Here is a 22,045-nt window from a genome sequence, read left to right as displayed (position 1 = left end):
TTTGAAAGTCTCGTGTGGTTTCACCTGAAATTCGTACATAAATCCTGTCATTGTTCCTGGAACATTGGCAAAAACTGCTTTGTGTTGTACCAGAATATTTTCAAGTTCTGTGCGTTCTGCGTCGCATTTTGCTACACTATTGTCTACCTTGCGTGTAATTGTCTCGAACGTATTGTACTCCTGTCCCTCTACCAAGTCATTATTAAGTGTGTTCGTGTATAGTGCGATATAACAATCGTTATTTTGAGAATCAGTAATAATCTCGATCCTGTGCATATTTTGTTCTTCGGAGGATACTGTGTTTTGAAATCTTACGATCACTTCCCTGTTTTCCTTTTGTAGTGTGAGGTATGACGATTTGAAGTCAATCTTCGCATCGTACTGAACAAGAAAATTTATTCCTAATATCATGTCTGTTGTTAAATTCGGAACTATCCAACAATCACTGTGGAACGTTTCCCCTGCAAAAACAAATGTTAATTGTGTCTGTCTTTTAACTTCAATGCCTTTTCCTGCAAAAGCTCCCTTGACCTTCGTTCTGTTTAAAGGAAATACTGGGTAATTGCATCTGTTAAATGTGTCTTCGTTAATTACGCACATAGGTGAACCTGAATCAATTATCGCTAAAATATTGTGCGACTGTAAATTTATCTCTATTATTGGGTGATATATTGTTTTCTGTAGGATTGGTTTTTCCTGTAACAATGTGTCTCTCACGTCGTCAAATGTAATGGCATTTTCGGTCGTTATGTTTTCTCTGTGTGATTTCATAGTATCGACATTAAGAGATTCATTGCAGTTTTTTTCTAGTCATAATTCTTCCGATATGTGATTTTCAGCTTGGGAGTTTGGTATGTGTTCTATCAACTGTACAGTTCTGCCGTTTTGATTATTAGCAGTGTCTGGTGGATGAAATCTGGTGTCTGGTACATTCATACGGTAACGCAGCTGTTGGGCCCTGTTGTAGTTTCCGTTAAAATTGTCATTGTGGAACGTCCTCGGCGGTCTGTGTTCGTTTTCTTTTCTCCTGTCGTTATAACTGTGACTGTACGGCAGCCCACCTGCACCCCGTAGAAACGTTTGTTTTTGTTCATTTTGCGGTCGACCCGCGTAATGGCCTTCCCCGGTCGCATTATCTGAGCGATGATTCATATGGAAATTTGACCTATTCGGTTGCGTGTTAAGTCTCGGATTCTGTTGCTGTCCTGAATATAAATTTACCGTGTCAGTATAATGTTTTTCATTACTCCTGTTTTCGTTGTCATTTTCGCTGCGAAAGCGTTTACTCGGATTGTTATTACCAAATCGTGTTTGTTCAAAAGTAGCTGAGTTTGTTTGTTTTCCGTTCTGTCGTGAAAAATTTTTGTTAACAAATGCGTAGTCTGCCTGGTGTGCTTCTAATAGTTGTAAGATGTCTCTAAAAGCGGATACATTGTCCTTTTGTTGACCTGTCAGTAATGACACTTTCAAAGCTCTGGGCAGTTTTGAAATGTAAAGCTGTATTAATGCCGATTGACTGTATGGCTCGTTGAGGTACTGGTTCTGTTCCACCATGTACTCGAAAAATTGTGTGATTGTTGGAAAGGTAGAATTTTCAAAGTTTGGCAAACTAAGTAGCCGATCTTTGATGCTGTTTTGTGTAGTGTCAGACCAATATGCTGATAAAAATGCTTCCTCAAATGCTTCTACGGAAAAACATTGTCTAGCAATTGGTCGCATTCGTCGTGCTGGTTCTCCTTCAAGAAAACTGACAATAAATTCTAACTTATGTTGTACTGGCCATGATGGTGGAAGTGCTCCCCTGAACTGTTGGATAAAATCCAACGGATGTATTTGCGCCCTGTCATTTTTAAATGTTTTAAACTTTCTAACTGAAAGAAAATGTTTGTGATCAAAACTGTCATGTCTGTGTGTGTAAGTGTTGTCGTATTGTCTTGAATATGGATTCGAGTGTCTTTCTTCCTGGGTAAAATCTCTTACTCTCTGAAGTCTACCAACATTATATGTACTATGGATCTGAGGCATTTCGTAACGGTGTGTGTTCTGTTGAAAATGATTATGTGCGGCGGTTTCTTGTGCGTCCGCTATCTCTTGCTGTAGAGAATTTATTTGCTGATGCAATGAATCATTACGCGATTTTAGATCTGTGATAGTTTGTTGTATATTTGTCAATGGCGTGTTATTACTATTAGAGTTCTGTTGCACTGGGACTGGTGCAGTGTCGTCTGATCTCTCGTCATTGTTAGTATCTAAAAGATCTATTCTTGTAGTGAGTTCATTGATCTTTTCTGTCAGTTCGTTTCGTAATTTACGGTTGCTTTTGGTGACTTTCTTAAAATCTGCCTTTAAATTTTCTGTGTCATGGTTAATTTCTATGTGTTCTATTTTGTCAGTTAGTGTCTGAACGTCCTCTGTTAATTTATCTTTAACATTCTGGATTTCAGTGTCTGTAGAAGTTTTCACATCGATTGTCTGTGTTTGGATTTCTGTAAGCCTGTCTTGTATTTGATTATTTGTTTCTTTGACCGTTTCGATTTCTTCCGAGATCGACTGTATGTGATTGTCTACATATGTTTTGCCCTGGGCAAACACTTTCTTTTTGTCGTCCTGACGCTGTTTAGTGATTGTTTGTAGTAATTCTTTTCGTTCTTTATCCTGCGATCGCACCAGTTTACGGTGACGTATCAAACAGTTTTCTGTGTGATTGTTAAAACGTTCATCAATCTGAGCGTTTTGTTTAGCAAAGTTTTCTGTCATTGTTTCCCGTATACTAACTGCAAATGTTGCTTGGTTATCGGATATTTCTTGAATTTTGTCGCGTAATTCTTGTGTTGATTGTGAACATTTTTCAGCGACTGTTTGAATTTCTACTTTGATTTCGTGTTTTAGATTTTGGTACATGTTGTCTAATTTCTGATCTGTGTGTGCGTGTTCTGCCTTAATTTCGTTTTTTAGATCTTGTGACCTTTTTTCTAATTCTTGTGACCCTCTGTTAAAGTTTTGATTCATGTCTTGTCTCATTTGTAGCAAAAATGCCATTATTGGATCCGTTTCGGATTGACTTCTGTGTGTATTTGTATTCGTTGTTAAAGGCTGTAGATCTGTGTTCATTTGAACATCCTCAGATGATTGTGACTGCGTCACGTTTTCCGTAATTTCGGAATTTTGGTCATGAGAACTGTTGGATCTGCTACGCAGGTTGTGTAGCTGTGTAACGTTTGAATCTAAATCAGTGCTTAATGGAGTCTCTCTGTCTGACTGCATTGTAGTGGTTTCGTTACTGAAACTGTTATGTCTACTATGCGGAATTTGTGACTGTGTACCGTCTGTTGCATTTAATGCCAAATTATTTTGCACTACCGTTTCATTGTCTGTGGGCATTTCTGAAGTTACTTGTTCGTTAAACGCTTCCATATTGTTACAGTTATTAAATGTCTGTTCACCTAACGTTTCAGAATCAGGGTTTTCACACGTATTATTACTGCCTATTCCAGAAAAGAATCTCTCGTCAGTATTTTGTACAGTTTTATCAGTTTGAGAACGAGTAATTATTCTGCGGGACATTGTCTATAATCATCACACGCAACAAAAAGTTTTATCAGTTTGAGAACGAGTAATTATTCTGCGGGACATTGTCTATTATCATCACACGCAACAAAATATATCACTGTTCAAAGCGGATTCAACACTGAACAAGCACTTTTCAACGCCGAATCAATAAAGCAAACAGAATTGCCGATGACCTGTGAATAAAAGTTATACACTTTAGTATATGCGTTGCGCCACTTAACAGTAACTTATTCACACTATTATCAAAGTAAGTATATTCATATCCACAGTAGATTCACTAAAATGTCGTACTGAATGGATATCGCCAAGTGAAACCTTCCCGTCTAATATTGGATGTACGTTTGCTTGCTGACTGAACGCTGCGTCTCTTAAAATCTTTTAACTGCTGCTCTGTCAAGACTACCTGCTGATTATTACGACGAAACATAAAATGTGTTGTCGCCGTGGCCCTCAGTCGTTACCTGAAATTATTAAGACTGATTCTTACCTTTAATTATTTATACTGGATCGCCATCTGACTGTTACAGCAAACTGTGGAATGAATATACTTACTTCTCTTTAACATAATTATAAGCTGCTGGTGGAGTTTCATAATACTTTGTGACTGGAATTCTTTAAGTTGAAGTTAATTTAGATTTGATAAAAGCTGAAGCTCAGTTTAGACTTTTCTTTTAAGATAACAATAAATTCCGTAAAGCATTTACGTGAATGATTTTGGGATAGAAAATTCTTAATGCATTTAATCTGGTAGAAGTTAACTATATTCTGAGAACGATCTTGACAAACAATTACAAGGGGTATAGTTCTTTACAAAAATTCTTAAAAAGTAGCGTTGCGCTACATACCTAATTTTCCATCAAAATTACATAACTATATTCTGAGAACGATCTTGACAAACAATTACAAGGGGCATAGTTCTTTACAAAAATTCTTAAAAACTAGCATTGCGCTACATATAGCGAGTGGCTGGCGAGCACACCGCTTCTTTCAAAGTGTTAATTCATATCTCGCTTACAGCGACCTCCTCTCATGTCTCGCTAGCTACGACTGTCTCGTCTCACATCTTACTCGCAACTGCTCGCTTCCAACGCTCAATGCTACAAAAGTGCGGTCTCGCCGCCAACAATGGTTTTTGGTGCAGACAATCCCTGCTACCATTACAGATGTATTACTGCGCGCTGTTTCCCGCTCTTTCTCAAAATGTATCTATGCGCGGTTTCCCGCTCTTTCTCAATAATACACAATGCAATTTAATTAACAAAACAATTTAAATAAGAAACAGTTCAGATAATTACATGCTAAAACAGTTTAAATACGCCTATTACATAATTACACATTATGGAAGAAAACAGCTTTACTACGGCATCTCCATCCGTACCGACTTGCCTCCTGTGTTACAGATACCGAAGTATGGAACTATAAATACCACCCATTTAGCTGAGGATCGGTTTATTGCATTTTCTGATGAAAATAAGCCGGTCGTAGTGGCCGTGCGGTGCTAGGCGCTGCAGTCTGGAACGAGCGACCGCTACGGTCGCAGGGTCGAATCCTGCCTCGGGCATGGATGTGTGTGATGTCCTTACGTTAGTTAGGTTTAATTAGTTCTACGTTGTAGGCGACTGATGACCTCAGAAGTTAAGTTACATAGTGCTCAGAGCCATTTTTTTATGAAAATAAATTGCTGTAGGATGTACATAAGTTACATCTGTTGGAGAAATAATTTACTGTGGAACGCTCAGTTGGTAAGACTGAGATAATGGCATTTAAAGAAGGTGAACCAATCAGACGAATATTTGATATCAATAATTAATTCAGTAATCCAAATAAGCTAACAGCATAATACAAACATAAAGCAGAAGCTCAATAAGTTTAAATAAACACAGAGTGGTCAGAAACCACCTGCAAAAACAATAAGGCTGTGGCATGGTAGGATGTGCTTAAAAATAATTGTTAAGAGAGAAATCTATACGTAAAGCCATTAGTTATCACTGAAATTAGACAATCATTTCGTTGTGTGCACAAATTCAAACGAATCGCCAGAGACAGTGTTACCAAATGTGTCAGTCTGATTACTTAATACCGAACAAGAGAACGATACAAAAATTTGGCTTTGGATTTAGTAAGGATCGAACCCTTGCCAAAGGTAGAGGATTGTCGTGTGACGTCATCTACGCTACGAGAAAGACTGACACTAACTTTACCTGGCGGGCTCCTTGAATTTGCACATGCAGCGGCCTGATTGCCTAACGGCTCAACGTATACAAGTTTCCTGGTAACAAATATTTCTCAGCACAAGCTATCCTGCAGGACCCTTACAATCTTTTCAATCTGTTTCTGCGACCCTGAATATGTCACTGTTAATAAAATCTTAAGGCACGAGGAAGAAAGGAAACATATGTATAGTGTTATAAGGCTATAGGAGTGACATCTGAACTGGAGTGAAACTTAAGAGGGATACGGAGAAAGTACGTATTAGGAATGGAAAAATTAGAGACGAACTGAACGTTGAAGGGTGAAATAACAGAATACAAAAATATAGGAACATTTGGAAATATAATATGAGCAGAATTCCAGAGGAGGGTCTGACAATGTAGGTGACAGAGTCCGAGAAGGAGAAGAAACACTGTTAGGCCGAAAATAAGGTAGGCTCAAAAATAATTTTTGAAGATGGAACACGTAGTTAACCTAATCTCTTGAAGTGAAGACGACGATGATGGCTTGAAAAACATTTCGTTCTTGGACGGGTAGTGGTAATTATTGCTAAAAAGCCAGCTTGCCTTTTTTTTAGAAAAAAAAGTGATTTGATAATAGTAGAACAGTATTTCCGTTGGTGTGCAGAGAGTACCGAGCGTAAAGCACCGTGTAGGTATGTGTAAGGATGGGGGTGTCTTTTCGAACGTTTTGTTACCTGAGTATCCGTGTCTCTATTTCTTCTGTATGCCTGTAACAGATGAATGATATACATGGCTGTATGTATCACGTCTTTCGCTGTTGGTGTAACCGGGAGAACCATTGTTGAACACTGCGGTGGGATTAAGAGCATCTTTCTTGAAACAGCTGAGTTGATAGGAGGCAGGTAGGCGGGCGTGGTAGAGAGGTGCCTGGCGGTGCCGGCAGGGCGGCGTCCGCGGGGAGAAGTTAAGCCGGTTAGCAATCAAACTAATGCGCGCCGCTGCCAGAAAGTTTTGAGGCCGCGATCGAGCGTGCGGTGATCCACTCGCGCTGAGCGCCGCGGCGAGTTGCCGCTGGGTAAGGGCGGTGCGGAGTGCAGGAAAAAGTTGCCCGCTCGTCTGTCACGGTCGCCACGATGCGCGAGATGGTGGTGAGGGGGGGGGGGGGGGGGGGGGGGGGGAGAAGGGGGGCACCGAGTCGGGAAATGACTAACCGTGACTCTCCAGAGCGCTCTCTCTAGGCGCACTTCAGCGCTCCATTGTTTTCAGCTCAAGTCACTTTTGTACCAGTATTTATTTGCAAGACGCCTTTCAGCATCATGCGGCAATCATCAGCTGCCTCAGTGTTATTACCCACCAGTGAGATTATGCTCAGAATAACCCACGAAATCGATAATGTCATTCGGAACATAATCTCACTGGTGCGTCCCTCCCCCCCCCCCCCCCCCCCCCCCCAGAACTTCCGCTCCTCTCTAAGAAACGACTTGTCACTTGACTAACATTCGTAAATGATAATGGGTGCTCGAATAACAGTTGAGCAGAAGTTAACATAGCGTCGAAATGACTCGTTAAATTAAGTACTGGACAGAAAATGTGACTGACAAATTGTTAATTTTAAAAATTCCAATATAAAGTCTCAGACCTCCACGCATTAATGCACTAGGAACAAACTTTAACACGTAAAGAAATGAAATGGTGATTCTGACATCGGTCGCAATCAGACATTGAAATGAATAGAATGGTTACAAGTAAAAGTTTCTGTCGGAACGTGAATCGAACGCTGATTTCCCGAGTTCGAGTCTCGGTCCGGCAGACAGTTTTAATCTGCCAGGAAGTTTCAAATCAGCACACGCTCCGCTGCAGAGTGAAAATCTCATTCTGGAAACATCCCCCACGCTGTGGCTAAGCCATGTCTCCACAATATCCTTTCTTACAGGAGTGCTAGTTCTGCAAGTTTCGCAGACGAGCTTCTGTGAAATTTGGAAGGTAGGGGACGAGATACTGACAGAAGAAATGATGTGAGGACGGGGGGTGAGTCGTGCTTGGGTAGCTCAGACGGTACAGCACTTGCCCGCGAAAGGCAAAGGTCCTGAGTTCGAGTCTCGGTCAGGCACACAGTTTTAATCCTCCAGGAAGTTTCACGTTTTACGCACTCGGTTACCTTAAATGCCTTGGCAATCCGAGAACATTTGCCGTCCGATCCATATTCCCTACTAATCGCACAATACCTTCGTAAGGCCCCTTGTCCATCATACAGCTAGCAGCCTCACGCAGATTCCCGCAGGTGTCCAAAAGTGACGGTACACAGACAATGAAATGACCTTAATGGTTACTAATGCGTGTATATTTATGTATGTGTGTGGTGTCTGTACTTCCTGACGTATATCTATAAATTTAAAATTGTTTCATCATCTTTTCTTGCAACTTACTAGCACACTTATTTCGACAATGATCACCGTCAAACATTGCAGATACAAATATATACTCGAAGACTGGTGAAAGGGGACTGTTGCTTATCAACACTTACAAATATTCGTGAATAGCTCCTAATCGCATACGAAGCAATTAATTTTCTCTATGATGATGAAACAAGACTTCACTACAATTGACAAACAGACAGTGGACTGTTTCTGTCTGGAAAAGCAGAACTTGGAGACCTGTTTTTCCACACACATATATCTACCGGGTGAGTCTCCTAAGAGACGTTAGGCTCATTTTCAATGGGGTTTCGGCCTATATTTGCAAATAATTTTTTGCAAATTGTAGCTGAAGTCGACCCAAAACAAATACTGCTCATCACGTCTTTAAAACGACGGTCGGCGTCAACGAAAAGATTCGGTTTGTCTCTTATTAAAAACAAAATTATTTTTGATGTGGAATTTCCTTTGCCCATTCGATACCAGACCCAGATTTCCCCAGGGCGATATTCGTCTTATCGATGTATAGTAACAAGGGCAGTAAAACTTAAAGAATATTGGAGTACTGTTTATTCTTCCAGTTGTACGGTCGTTGTTCGTACATATCGATGAAACAAATATCACACTAGAAAAATTTCGGACCGCTCTGTGGAATGGGCCCGCGGTATCCGCATTAATATTATTCTGTTGGTCATAGGAAACAAACGGACTATTATTGTTGACTCCAGTTGTGGTACGAAACATATGATGAACAGCACTTGTTTGACCAAATTCCAACTACACACATTGCAAAAATTTAATTGCAAATATCTGCTGAATCACTTTTAGGAGATATGCCCTGCCTATACACCACCATTCATTCGTACTTGTGCCACATGGCTAACATTGAGTCTGCCCAGACGACTTGTTTATAATACTTACTAATAGAGAAAAAAATTTCTTCGAAAATCGTTTAACTGTTACTTTAAACCACATCAAAACCTGTTCAGTAGTTCCTGAGAGGACGACTTTCTTTTCCACCTGCCACTACCCCTCCAATCGTTCCACCTGCCTCATACACCTTCCTTTCCTGTCCTCTCATAGTCTGTTACCTCCTTCCCCTCACTCTGTCCAACCCTTCCTCTATCCATCTCAGAGTATCCCTAGTCCTTCATCAGTACATATACCTCTGCAGTACAGTTCACAAGGCACACTGCATGTATGTCATGCGGAGCAGGTATATTTCACACACATGATGATCATTTTTTGCCCCTGAGATACAGGCCATATTCCAAGGCAGATCGATAAACCAGGCCAACAGTACTCCAAAAGAACATGCATCTCCTGCAGGGAATCCTGCATGTTGACAGAAAATGGTTTCTTTTCGCTGTCAAGTAGGCTACCTTGCACAGTAACTTGATTTGGCAGACTGTCACTGCTCGAACATAACATTCCCAACATTCAGTGCAACCTGTAGGCCAGGGACTGGAAAAAAACGTTAAAACATTTTTGTCCATCTCTCTGCCCGTAATGAAGCTAGAAGGTTATAAACTATGCACATCTAATACTTGTGAGTGTTGCTATTTTTGTGCCATGTTTCGTTGAAATCTATACAGGTGTTTGGGCAGAGCTCCCAGACACACATAGAGTGGTACAAGCTGCTTTATATACGTTTATTCCCAATGAAGTAGTTTAAGATGCCTCTAACGTGCAAGCAGTAGATGTAAAATGACAGGCAAATGTACAACTACACACTGACAGCCATACATACAGTTAATGGAGCTTATGCCACTCACACATTTATTCTGTGAATAATTTAGGGAACACTAGATACAAATTGTTTCTTACAAATTCTGTTAACAGGTGCACTGAGGGCATTACAGAGACATCCAAAAAGGTCCTTAGTACATCGATCACATCTACATCTACATTTATACTCCGAAAGCCACCCAACGGTGTGTGGCGGAGGGCAATTTACGTGCCACTGTCATTACCTCCCTTTCCTATTCCAGTCGCGTATGGTTGGCGGGAAGACCGACTGCTGGAAAGCCTTCGTGCATGCTCGAATCTCTCTAATTTTACGTTCATGATCTCCTAGGGAGGTATAAGAAGGGGGAAGTAATATATTCGATACCTCATCCAGAAACGCACGCTCTAGAAACCTGGACAGCAAGCTACACCGCCTTGTAGAGCGCCTTTCTTGCAGAATCTGCCACTTGAGTTTGCTAAACATAACCGTAACGCTATCACGCTGACCAAATAACCCTGTGACGAAACGCGGCGCTCTTCTTTGGACTTCTCTATCTCCTTTGTCAACCCGACCTGGTACGGATCCCACACTGATGATCAATACTCAAGTACAGGTCGAAGGAGTGTTTTGTAAGCCACCTCGTTTGTTGATGGACTACATTTTCTAAGGACTCTCCAACTGAATCGCAACCTGGCACCCGCCTTACCAACAATTAATTTGATATGATCATTCCATTTCAAATCATTCCGTACTCATACTCCCAGATATTTTATAGAAATAACTGCTACCAGTGTTTGTTCCGCTGTCGCATAATCATACAGTAAAGGATCCTTATTTCTATGTATTCGCAATACATTAAGTTTGTCTATCTTAATAGTCAGTTGCCACTTCCTGCACCAAGTGCCTATTCGCTGCAGATCTTCCTAAATTTCGTTGCAATTTTCTAATGCTGCAACTTCTCTGTATACTACAGCATCATCCGCTAAAACCACGTTCAAGTGGATGTGTAGTTTATAAAGTCTACACAAACACAAGAAACATGATATATATGTAATAATACTACAGTCCGCAATGGTTCAAATGGCTATGAGCACTATGGGACTTAACATCTGAGGTCAAAAGTCCCCTAGAACATGGAACTATTTAAACCTAACTAACCTAAGGACATTACACACATGCATGCCCGAGGCAGGATTTGAACCTGCGATCGTAGCGGTCGCACGGTTCCAGACTGAAGCGCCTAGAACCGCTCAGCAAAACCAGCCGGCCTCAGAAATATAAAAGGAAGACTGTTCTGCAAACTGTAATCAAAAGTGATTATTGGAATTATTTGTATAATTCGACATTATTAAAATTCTTCAGCTTCATTGTTCGTGTGTTGAAGACAGAGCCGGGAAGAGTGCGGGAACAGTTTCGGACAAGAGGAAGTACCAGAAAGAACGGAAAGCTGTAATTGGCACCACGATGGGCGTAACAAGAGAATAGCGGTACCTTTACGCGAGACACTTTTTGTAGTACTTCCGGAGGTACAGAATGAAGGGAAAAACAACTCAGGAAGAGACAATAATTTGAAACCACTGGGTGACAAAGAGACAGAAGGACAACAGCATAATATAGAACGAGCAGAAATATATAGTAATCCTTGTAAATAATAACATAATAATCTCTCAATTTAAATTAGTGGAATTACTTTATAAATAACGCCGCTGCAGAGACATACAACTGAATAAATGTGAACGTTTTATGTTAAGAGGCTTTTATAATATAGTAAAGTTTTTTGGAAGGTGTTAATGCCTCAGGTACAAACTTTTATGGCGAGTAAAGTTCTGTTAATTTCTTAAACTAGTAACGTAACACGTGGTCGGTTAAGCAACACTTAGTTCGCTGTGCACAAATACGTACCCTGAAACGAGAGGAGATGTCCTACCACTGAATATTTGATCTCTGCAAATATTTGAGTTTCTTTAATGACTTACCACTTGTAACTGCATTGAAAATGAAAATTTTTGTTTATTTCTAATAGCTCCTCTTTCATAAAGTGTTTGACTTTAACAGGTTTTTTAATAATATTCCCACTTAATTTGATACTACTTACTGATCTTGGAGTGGCGTAGGTTAATGACAGATAGACTACTAAATAGAGTACTGACAGCAATTTCTTCACTGCAACACTTTAACATTGTAATACAATATTTTGTCCTAGGTACATGACCACGTTGCAAATTTGAACATTACTTCCCGATGGGAAATTATTTACTTTTCAAGAAAAAAAATGTAATTTATCAAGAAGACTGCAGCGTTACAAAATGTGAATAATAGCATAACGTGAATAATATTATTTCACAATAGCATGAGGAATTGTATTATAGGGCTGGCTAGACACCTAAATCTGGAAAGTGCTGCAAGGCTCAACGATCTTCCCTGCTGCATCACCGAGCTTACGCTTTACAGAACGGCGGTGCACGACTATACAGATAAACTAAGTGTTTTAACAAACAGTCAAAACCACGGAAATGATGTTTTCTCATAAACGAAATTTCTAGAGATTATTTAGTGCGACACCAAGAAAAAGTCTTGGAAAGAATGGTGGTGCCATTCTTCGCCAAAACCTGTGCACTGGATAATTTGTAAGATCTTGTAGCAATACATTCACCACCGAAAGTGACATACCGAGCCATTTTATTCTCTGCAGCAGGCAAATTTTCAAAGGCACAATGTCAAAGTTTCCATCGAGATCAGGGTAACACTTCTCTAAAAAGGATGCTTAATTTTGTGCAATCCTGCAGTACACTGTAAAGTAGTCTATTTTCGCAGAGTACTCCGACTGACTATTTCCAATGTTCGAGTCAATCAGGTGGACACCCGTGGTGTTATACCTGGATTTCATTATGTCCGTCTTCATTGTTCAGAGTAAAAATACATATGAAATGAAATGTTTAGGCTAATCAGTATCGGCAGTTTATAAGGAAATCACACTACTATCTCCAGAGCAACACAGGATCTGGGAATTTCCGTCCCGACACTGGCAACAAGTGAGGTGAAATGTACATATCCCATCAGTTCCTACAGACATTCATAGCCATTGGTACGGCGTTCTAAAGGAATAAATCACGGCGTAAGGAAAATAGCAAAAACATACGTTTGGCAGGCTCCCCAATTTTTGATATAAATGAGATAGTAGCTTATGTGGCGTTTTTTTACTTGCTGGCATGAATGATGTTTGTAACGTAAAATACCTGACACTAATCAACAGGACGTGTTGTAGTTTCATTCAAACTGAACAGATCTTGAAGAGACATTGTATGTCCTATACCGCCAATGTTAAATTATCGAATTTTGTGACCCATTATCTTGGAAAATTTTTAAGGCGCCAACTAACATTTTTCCATAGTTACTGAATGTAATTTTTCAGATACACTGAACTAAAATTATTACTAAAATTTTATTGTGGGACATGTTACCTTTTTTTCAAACACTCAATTTTTTGACAGAATTTAGTAAATAAATGAACATAAAAACAAAACAACTCAGGATATTTTAATTACTCTAGTTCCATATGTATTGAATCTCACACTTGGCATGCTGTGAAAATTTCATGTCTCTTCCATCAGTAGTTTTTTAGAAGGCGGGTCATTTCTTGCAAAATATGTAGTTCAGAGATATTGAAGTTCAAAATTCTTATACAGACTTACATTTCTGCATCTCTTATGCACTAGAATGGCCCTGGCCCATAGTCTGTATCTTCATCAGTGTCACAACAGCCCAGTGCTTGCCTCCTCCTTTATTTTCTTGAACCTTTTTCGTTTGCTGAGCAGCTAACTCTGCTTCACGTACACGAAGCTCATCCCCTAACTTCTCCAGACTCTTAAGTCTTTCATAGTTCCCACCATTAAAAATTATTACAGCAGACACTGCTAATTTTAGAGTCATAAGGCCAATAAATATATTTTTGGGCACACGGCACTACACAACATTACTGAAGAACTCATTCACACTCTGAGTCTTTCCATGTAAACACTTCTTTAGTAGCTCAGGATTTGAGAAATCTGTGTAAATAGGTTTGAATGCCTCCTTTACTGCCAAAGGAAGAGAATGTTTATGCGTAAATTTATGCAGGGTGCCAGAAAATTCAGCTTGTCTATATTTACACCAAGTGTTTGGTGGAGGTGGACACAAAGCACGACATGGCTTTCCATCGGTTGATATTCGATGAAAGAAAGTGCTCCACGTAGCTCTTTTCATCTTCTCTAAATTTTCACAGTTATCTCTAATGGCCTTCCCATAATATTCCTGTAATCCATCAATTACTTTGTCTGTTAGCCATCCAACACATTTTATCGTCTTTCCATCAGACAGCTTTATGTTTCCCATCTTGGTTCTTAGGTTATGCAGACGTGTTCCCATCCTTTTCTTCACACGTCCTACAAACTCGATTTTTTTATAGGAATATCTATTGGCATACTGTTTTGTACTGCAGTGAAAGCCTTGCTGTCTACATCACCTAAGTAATTCATATATCTGACACCTCCCTCCATCTGCGAACGCTGTAAAATGCTAACTGCTCCTTTTATCTCCATTCCTCTACTTGTGCCATCAGAATTTTTTATACACTGCTGCTTATGCAGTAATCTGATCTTCTGGTTCACTATACAAACTTGGCAGTACCTACTGAAAACTTCAAAATCCAAAACATTTCCAGTGTCAATACTTATTTCAGATGTAAAAGTATTTTTAACCTAAACCCACGTTTTTGCCAGGATCCATCCACAGCAATGCTGATGTCTGTGTCAGCCTCATTTTGTTCAACAGCTCCTGATCTAGCAGCAACCATCGAATCTTCAGCCACAGCATATACAGAGTTCCCAACTGCTGTTACATATTTCATATACCTAGAATTTGGTTATGGCAAATTCAACACAGTGCAGAGAACATTACAACCCCTTGCAGCTTTACAAATGCATCTAAGACCGTAGAAGAGTCTCATATTAGTTTCACACAGTTCATTACCTAAACACTTTGATGAAGTATGAAATGTGTTTTTCGTTTTTGCACTTCTGACGTAGCTAATGAATTTAGATACAAAACCTATTCCAGCTAAAATATCCTCAACTATTTTAACTTGATAACCACAACGACAGCAAGACACTGTTTCAGAAAGAACTTGTGCAAGGATCTGCAGATCATCGATGACGTTGTCCATAATTTCATTACTTTTACCACTGTTACCTGTTTCTAAAGTTACTTTCCTTTTCGCTGTACGAGGGGGTGCGGTCACTTCAGAAACATTATCGAGGTTTCCTTCACTTCTAGCACATGTGATTTCAAGAACTTCAGAAGAAAATGCAGGTCTCGCGTATTCGTTACCCGTAAATTTGCGTCTCTTGAAGTTACTGTTATACTTAGTCATTTTATTTATTTATAAAAAGCAATAGAAGTTAGCATAATACAAAAATAGCCGATATCAACAGTACTTTCAATGAAAACTAGAATTAGAAACAAAGGACTGATTTATTTATTCGTAATGCCAACTTCTGAGACGTAGCAGTAGGCACAAAACCTAGCAATTCACAGGCTTCTAGACTGTGTAGTTCCCAAGATATGACTGCTCAACTGTGGCAGTATATGCGTAGCTGTAATATTTGACATTCACACCTCAACATTCAAAATATTATTTGACGTTATCACAATTGCCTGATTTTAATGTATTATATACCAGAATGTTAAGGAAAGTCCAAAGAATATTATGGAGTAGAAAACAGATAATGTCAAACTTCAACCAGTTCCACGTACAATGTCCCCTTAACACCGCACTGGAAGTATTTCCTCAAACCATAAAACAATGTGTATGTCTGGACAGTGGGGCACTTTGTAACCTTATCTTAAAGGCTGTGACTTTATGTGAATGGGTTGGCTACATTAATCAGCTTCACTGATTAAATTCTAACAGGTGTGGGAAGGACTAGGGACTGACTCTTACGACCTCGAAGTCGACAGGACGACAGGACGATAAACCCAGGCTCATTTCCTTCCAATAACTACAGTTCCATATTATAGTGCTAGAGCCTCAGTTTTACTAGATTTTGGACATAACGCACGACGGAGCTAATTCCGTCTCTAGGAAAAGTATATAACAAGATGTGTACTATTTGCGCACGTCCAAGAGGGTAAAGTTCCTCAAGGACAGCAGTACCATGATGTGGCGTTAGATTTACTACATAACAAAGAAATTTTGGTATTGTAGCAGATTTTACGTAGTATAAGAGAGAATTTTTGGTTGTGAAAATTTTAGCTATCAAGTAGAAATAGCACAAAAGGACCAATTTGTTGATTAAAATGCCGACTTTGTCTGTAAATCTTGTTGGTAGAGGTGGGTACACTTGGCCGGATGCGCATGTTCAGCAGTACAGTGCATATATTGTTAAATCATACGAGCTGTGGCTGACAGTAGACAGTACTGGTCTGTTTCCGACAACATGCCTGTACTAATGTTTGCAGAACATGTGTTAAAGACTATTCTTAAGTGACAACAACAATAACAGTGTGCTACAATCGACGGATATGTGGCCGAACATAGGAATGGAATGACAAAAGCTTAAAAAGAATGGTATCATAGCCAGTGATGACATTTAGTTATCTAAGTGAAGTTTTTGAGCTAAGTGCAAACTGCAAAGGACAGAAAGCATTAAAACTTCATCACTAATATTTATTATCCCTCTGGGCTATCAGTTTGGGAGTCGGCCATAAAAAAGGAAACTGAAAACTTATGAAAGGTCAATAACTAATTGTGCAGAAAAAAGTCACATCACAAAGAAAGAGCTGTGTGACGTAAACGAAAGTTGGTAGGTTTGTTCCTACATCTGAAAGATCACATCTATTCAAATGTCTCTCCAGTCGCATAAGACTAGCGCTAATAGCGCCACTATGAGGATGCAAATCAGGTTGCTTTAAACACGTGCTGCATCAGTCGCGATAGCTTGTTACGCTTGAGATTGGACTTGGTGAGTTGATGTTTGTCAAGAATGTCTTTAAAGTGACAAAGACTAAGTTATCAACACATCACTGAGCTAGAACGAGGTAGTGTTAGTGGGCTACTAGAATCGGTATATTCCTTCTGCAATACTGCAGAAAGACTTGGCGGGAATGTAGCCTCAGTACATGATTGGTGGCAGCGGTGGTCACGAGAATGCACGGTCACACAAAGACCACGCTCTGGACTGGCACGCGGCATTACCGACGGAGAAGACTATCGTGTTCGGTGTATGACTCTGGTGGATCGTACTGCATCTGCAGCTTCGATTTTAGCATCACTTGGCAGCACAATGACACAGTGAACTGTTAGAAATCGATCAAGGACAGCAGGGAGTCAGACGCCCTGTAGCGTGCATTTCATTGATTCCAAAACACCGCCATTTGTGACTTCTGTAGTGTCAAGCGAAAGTTCATTGTAAGGTAGGGTGGAGGTCTGTTATAAATTCCTATGAATGTTGGTTCTGTCTAGGTGCCAGTGATGGCCGTGTGGGGCTCAAGAGGAGGTCAGCTGACGACCTGAAACCAACCTGTCCGCCCACTAGACATGTTGGATCTACACCTGGAGTTACGGTTTCGTGCTACAGCAGGGCCACTCTCTTGGTTATTCCATGCACACTGAATGCAATATTTTACGTACTCTGGTGATTCGACCTTTAGCTGGCCGGGGTGACCGAGTGGTTCTAGGCGCTGCAGTCTGGAACCGAGCGACCGCTACGGTCGCAGGTTCGAATCCTGCCTCGGGCATGGATGTGTGTGATGTCCTTAGGTTAGTTAGGTTTAATTAGTTCTAAGTTGTAGGCGACTGATGACCTCAGAAGTTAAGTCGCATAGAGCTCAGAGTCATTTGAATCATTTGATTTGACCTTTTGGGCTGCCATTCATGAAGAGTATAGCACGGAATATTTTCCTAGAGGATACCGCTCACCCACATACCGCTGTTGAAAACCAACATGCTCTGCGAGCTCTCGAAGTGTTGGCTTGGCCTGCTCGATCACAAGATCTGATCCAATCGAGCACATACGGGACCTCATCGGACGAAAATTCCAGCTTAACTCACAAACAGCGTTAACCGTCTCTGTACTGACCGACCAAGTGCAATAGGCATGGAATGCCATCCTACAACCTTACATTCGTCACCTGTGCAATACAATACATGCACGTCTACATTCTTGCATTCAACATTCTGGCTGTTACACTGGTTAGTAATGCACCAGCATTCCGCATTTGCCATATCTTCTCTCGCGCTTACATGAACCTGTGATCTTGCAGTGTTAATCACTTAAATATGTTACCCAAAAAATGTCTTGCCAAAATTTCATTACTCCAAATGAATTTTTGTTTGGTGTTGCGATTTTGTTTCCGCCAGCGTACAAGCGAAGTAAGTACACTCGTGTTCAGAAAAAACAGAACATCTTGAACGACTTGAGACAGGACATTTTCAGAAAAAACAGAACATCTTGAACGAGTTGAGACAGGACATTTTCATTTCTATGTTCTGCAGAAATGATTAGCATTTGAATTCTGTCAGCCCGCGTGTTCAGAATCAACACTGATTTCACTGTGCAATACTACCTCCCGGTAAAATGTGCCTCCCACTCTCGTCGTCCCTACAAACCGAAGGTACAGTGTGACTTGATCAGACATACAGGATGCCTCGCAGACGTATGCGCGAACCGTACCGCCAAATCAGTGAGTATAGAAGAGTGCGCATTATTGGCATGAGAGAATGTCATGCATCCATTTTCGAAACTACTGCTCGTATGGGACGAAGTGTTTCGGCAGTGCAGTGGGTGTGTGCAGAATGGTTCACGGGAGACTGTGAAACTCGACGAGATGAGTCAGGTCGCACTGCCCACACTACCCCCAGAGAAGATGGACGCCTCATCCGAATGGCGTTGCAGGATAGATGTGCGTCCTCCTCTGTTCTGGAGCAACAGTGGAACAGTGTAACACATCATACACTATCAGGGGAGACACTCCGTCACCGTTTATTATGGTATGGTTTACATGCACTTCGTCCACATATCTGCCTACCTTTGATGCATGTTCAGAAATATGATAGACGGCAATGGTATATGGCAACGGTTTGCCGCAGTGGATACACGTATTCCCGTGAGATCACCGAAGTTAAGCGCTGTCGGGCGTGGCAGGCACTTGGATGGGTGACCATTCAGCCGTCATGTGCTGTTGTCATTATTCGAGTTGCACTCAGCCTCGTGATGACAATTGAGGAGCTACTCTACCGAATAGTAGCGGTTCCGGTCAAAGAAAGCCATCATAACGACCGAGAAAGCGGTGTGCTGACCACATGCCCCTCCTATCCGCATCCTCCATGAGGATGACACGGTGGTCGGATGGTCCCGATGGGCCACTTGTGACCTGAAGTCGGAGTGCAGTGGTATATAGAACTCCGTCAGTGGGGACAGGAATGGCATCAGATACTATTTTTGGACGAATCCAGATTCATTTTCTTTGAAGATGATGGCCGTATTTTGGTTAACCACAGTCAGAGAGAGCAGCATAACAGCGACTGCATTCGCACAAGACATACAGCGCCAACGCGAGGCCTTATGGAGTGGCATGATACTGGGTACACCAGCAAATCACAGTTGGTGTGTGTCCAGGGCACTGCAACCAGTGTGACCTACGTGAATGACATTGTGTGACCCATAGCCATACGCTTTCTGCACAGCAACTCAGATTTCATTTTTCAGCACGACAATGCACGACCACAAATAGCTCCACGAACCCGTGCCATTTTGGTGTCACAGTATGTTAGTCTATTGCCCTGTCACCAAACTTCTCGCCAATCGAAGATTGTGGGTTATGGTTAAACGAAGAGGGCAACACTCTGACCCAGTACCTACTACCACAGATGAACTTCGAAACCAGGTGAATGGAGCATGGATGGTTATACCACGGGACGCCATTCTCGTCTTATAGGTATCGATGCCATCAATTATGGAACAAGTTACCCGGGCCCATGGTGGACCCTGTGCTTACCAGGCAATAGGACTCATGCTGAACCAAAGTGACTGATGTGGTAATCGTTTCTGCAGAACATACTAACGAACGTGTTCTGCGAATATGAATGTCCTGTCTCTAGTTGTTCAAGGTGTTCTGTTCTTTTTATGAACGTAAGTGTAATTGAGCTGTGGTGAGTCATTAGCTAAATGGTGTACGATTATTTAACATGGCATGACGGCTGTCTGAGACACAGTTTTACCAGATGAAGTTCCGATTGCGACTGCTCACTGTGTGTGAAGAGTACTCCCTGGTTGTAGGCTGTAGCATGGGGAAACAAAAAACTCGGTCCAGAACGGTGGGTGGCGACGAGAGCAGCGGCGAGGCGCAGCTGGGTATTTTCATAAGCGGCCCGACATGTTTTATCGGGCGGTGGCAAAGTGCACGACACGGGCCCCGCAGCCGGGCTTAATGCGCTGTTAACGCTATCGGGGGGCGACACTCGCCCACGGCTGCCGCAGCCAATAGCGATAGCCGCCTCTCTCTCTCCCACGAACTTTATACTCTCACCTACGGCTTTCGTCTCTCTCATCGCTCTAGTCCTCTCCTCCTCTGACTACAACAATTCGTCCTCTCGTATGCTTTACGATTTACATATGTCTCTTCCAACCTAATATACTTCCATGCATGTGTGTGTGTGTGTGTGTGTGTGTGTGTGTGTGTGTGTGTGTGTGTGTGTGTGTGTGTGTGTGTGTGTTTGTGTGTGTTTGTGTGTGTTTGTGTGTGTGTGTGCATTGCAAGATGGGGGTATGGGATGTTGGTGATTTTACTCTGCTACTTGCTACACATACTACATCTATTGAGACTAACAAGGAAGCCCTTGAGTGGGAGGTCGCAAAACGCCCCTGATGTTCATGGTATTCGAGGCAATACATATTGTCTACCATGCAACCACTTTATTGCGTGCTAACGGCAGAAGGGGCACAACTTCAGATATCCAATGGTTAGAACAGCATGAGGCTACAGAGTGTAGTTGAACAGTTTACTTGATGGGTAACTCACAACAGTGCTGGTGTTGATACAAAGCAGCACAGTGGCAACTATAAACGAAGCACACATTGCATTCTCAAGTTGCCTTTCATTAGAAGTGTGGAATACACTTAATGACTGTGGTATGACTTTCGAAATGATGGAGCACAGCAATCAGTCGTCCTTTTCTTTCACGCTTTATTAAAGCAAATCTATATTTCGGCTAGTTACTAGCCATTATTAGTAACGTATTTCAGAATTTTAATATATGTCCTAGTACATCTGGCCGCTGTTGTTCGGCTCCTGTCACAGTTCAAAAAATAGCTGTGAACACTATGGGACTTAACATCTGAAGTCATCAGTCCCCTAGAACTTAGAAAAACTTAAACCTAACTAACCTAAGGACATAACACACATCCATTCGAAGCTGTGACTGCAGCGGTCACGCGGTTCCAGAATGAAGCGCCCAGAACCTCTTGGCTGTCACAGTTCATTTAACATTCTTGAATCTACATTGTATCTATAACAAAAGTTGCCGATGTTGATACTTTGTGAGAAGGAATTCCAAGGAATTTCGCAGAATAAGAAAGAAGTGGCAGATGAAATATTAGCGTTTCTGTAACATGAGTTAGTGAAATGTGAGGTGTCGTATACCTTCGAATGTACGGACAATGTACTTGAGGAGTAAAATGACGATACGTGCTTACCAAGTGAAAGTGATACTGAAGAAGGTGTGGAACCGTGTAGTTCATCAACCTTCACCGACAGGGAACTACAGTTCCCCTCTTGCGGTGAGACACAACGACAATCATTGTCTGAAGAGCGGGTACTAAACATAATTACTTAAATAGAAGGTCATTTGCAGCACAAAAAAATTATGAACAGATTTTGAATAAGTCCTTAGCAATATGACTGTGTAGTGCATAAGAAGATCTACGGATACTGAAGGGAGGATAAGACACACTTACTACAGTAACTGGTGTTTGCGAGTTTCATGGATGCAGAATATAATTTACAGGATGTGCATTATCGTGAGATACTACATTATTTACACCAGTATGAGTGCGACCTAGATTACAGCGATTTCAAGGAAAGCAGTGAATGGTTTCATAACTTCAAACAGTGCTGCAGAACTG

The sequence above is a fragment of the Schistocerca gregaria genome, chromosome 4 (genome assembly GCF_023897955.1).
Source record: "Schistocerca gregaria isolate iqSchGreg1 chromosome 4, iqSchGreg1.2, whole genome shotgun sequence".
Classification (NCBI taxonomy): Eukaryota; Metazoa; Arthropoda; class Insecta; order Orthoptera; family Acrididae; genus Schistocerca; species Schistocerca gregaria.
The sequence above is the reverse complement of the archived record's forward strand: the minus strand, read 5'-3'. Positions refer to the sequence as shown.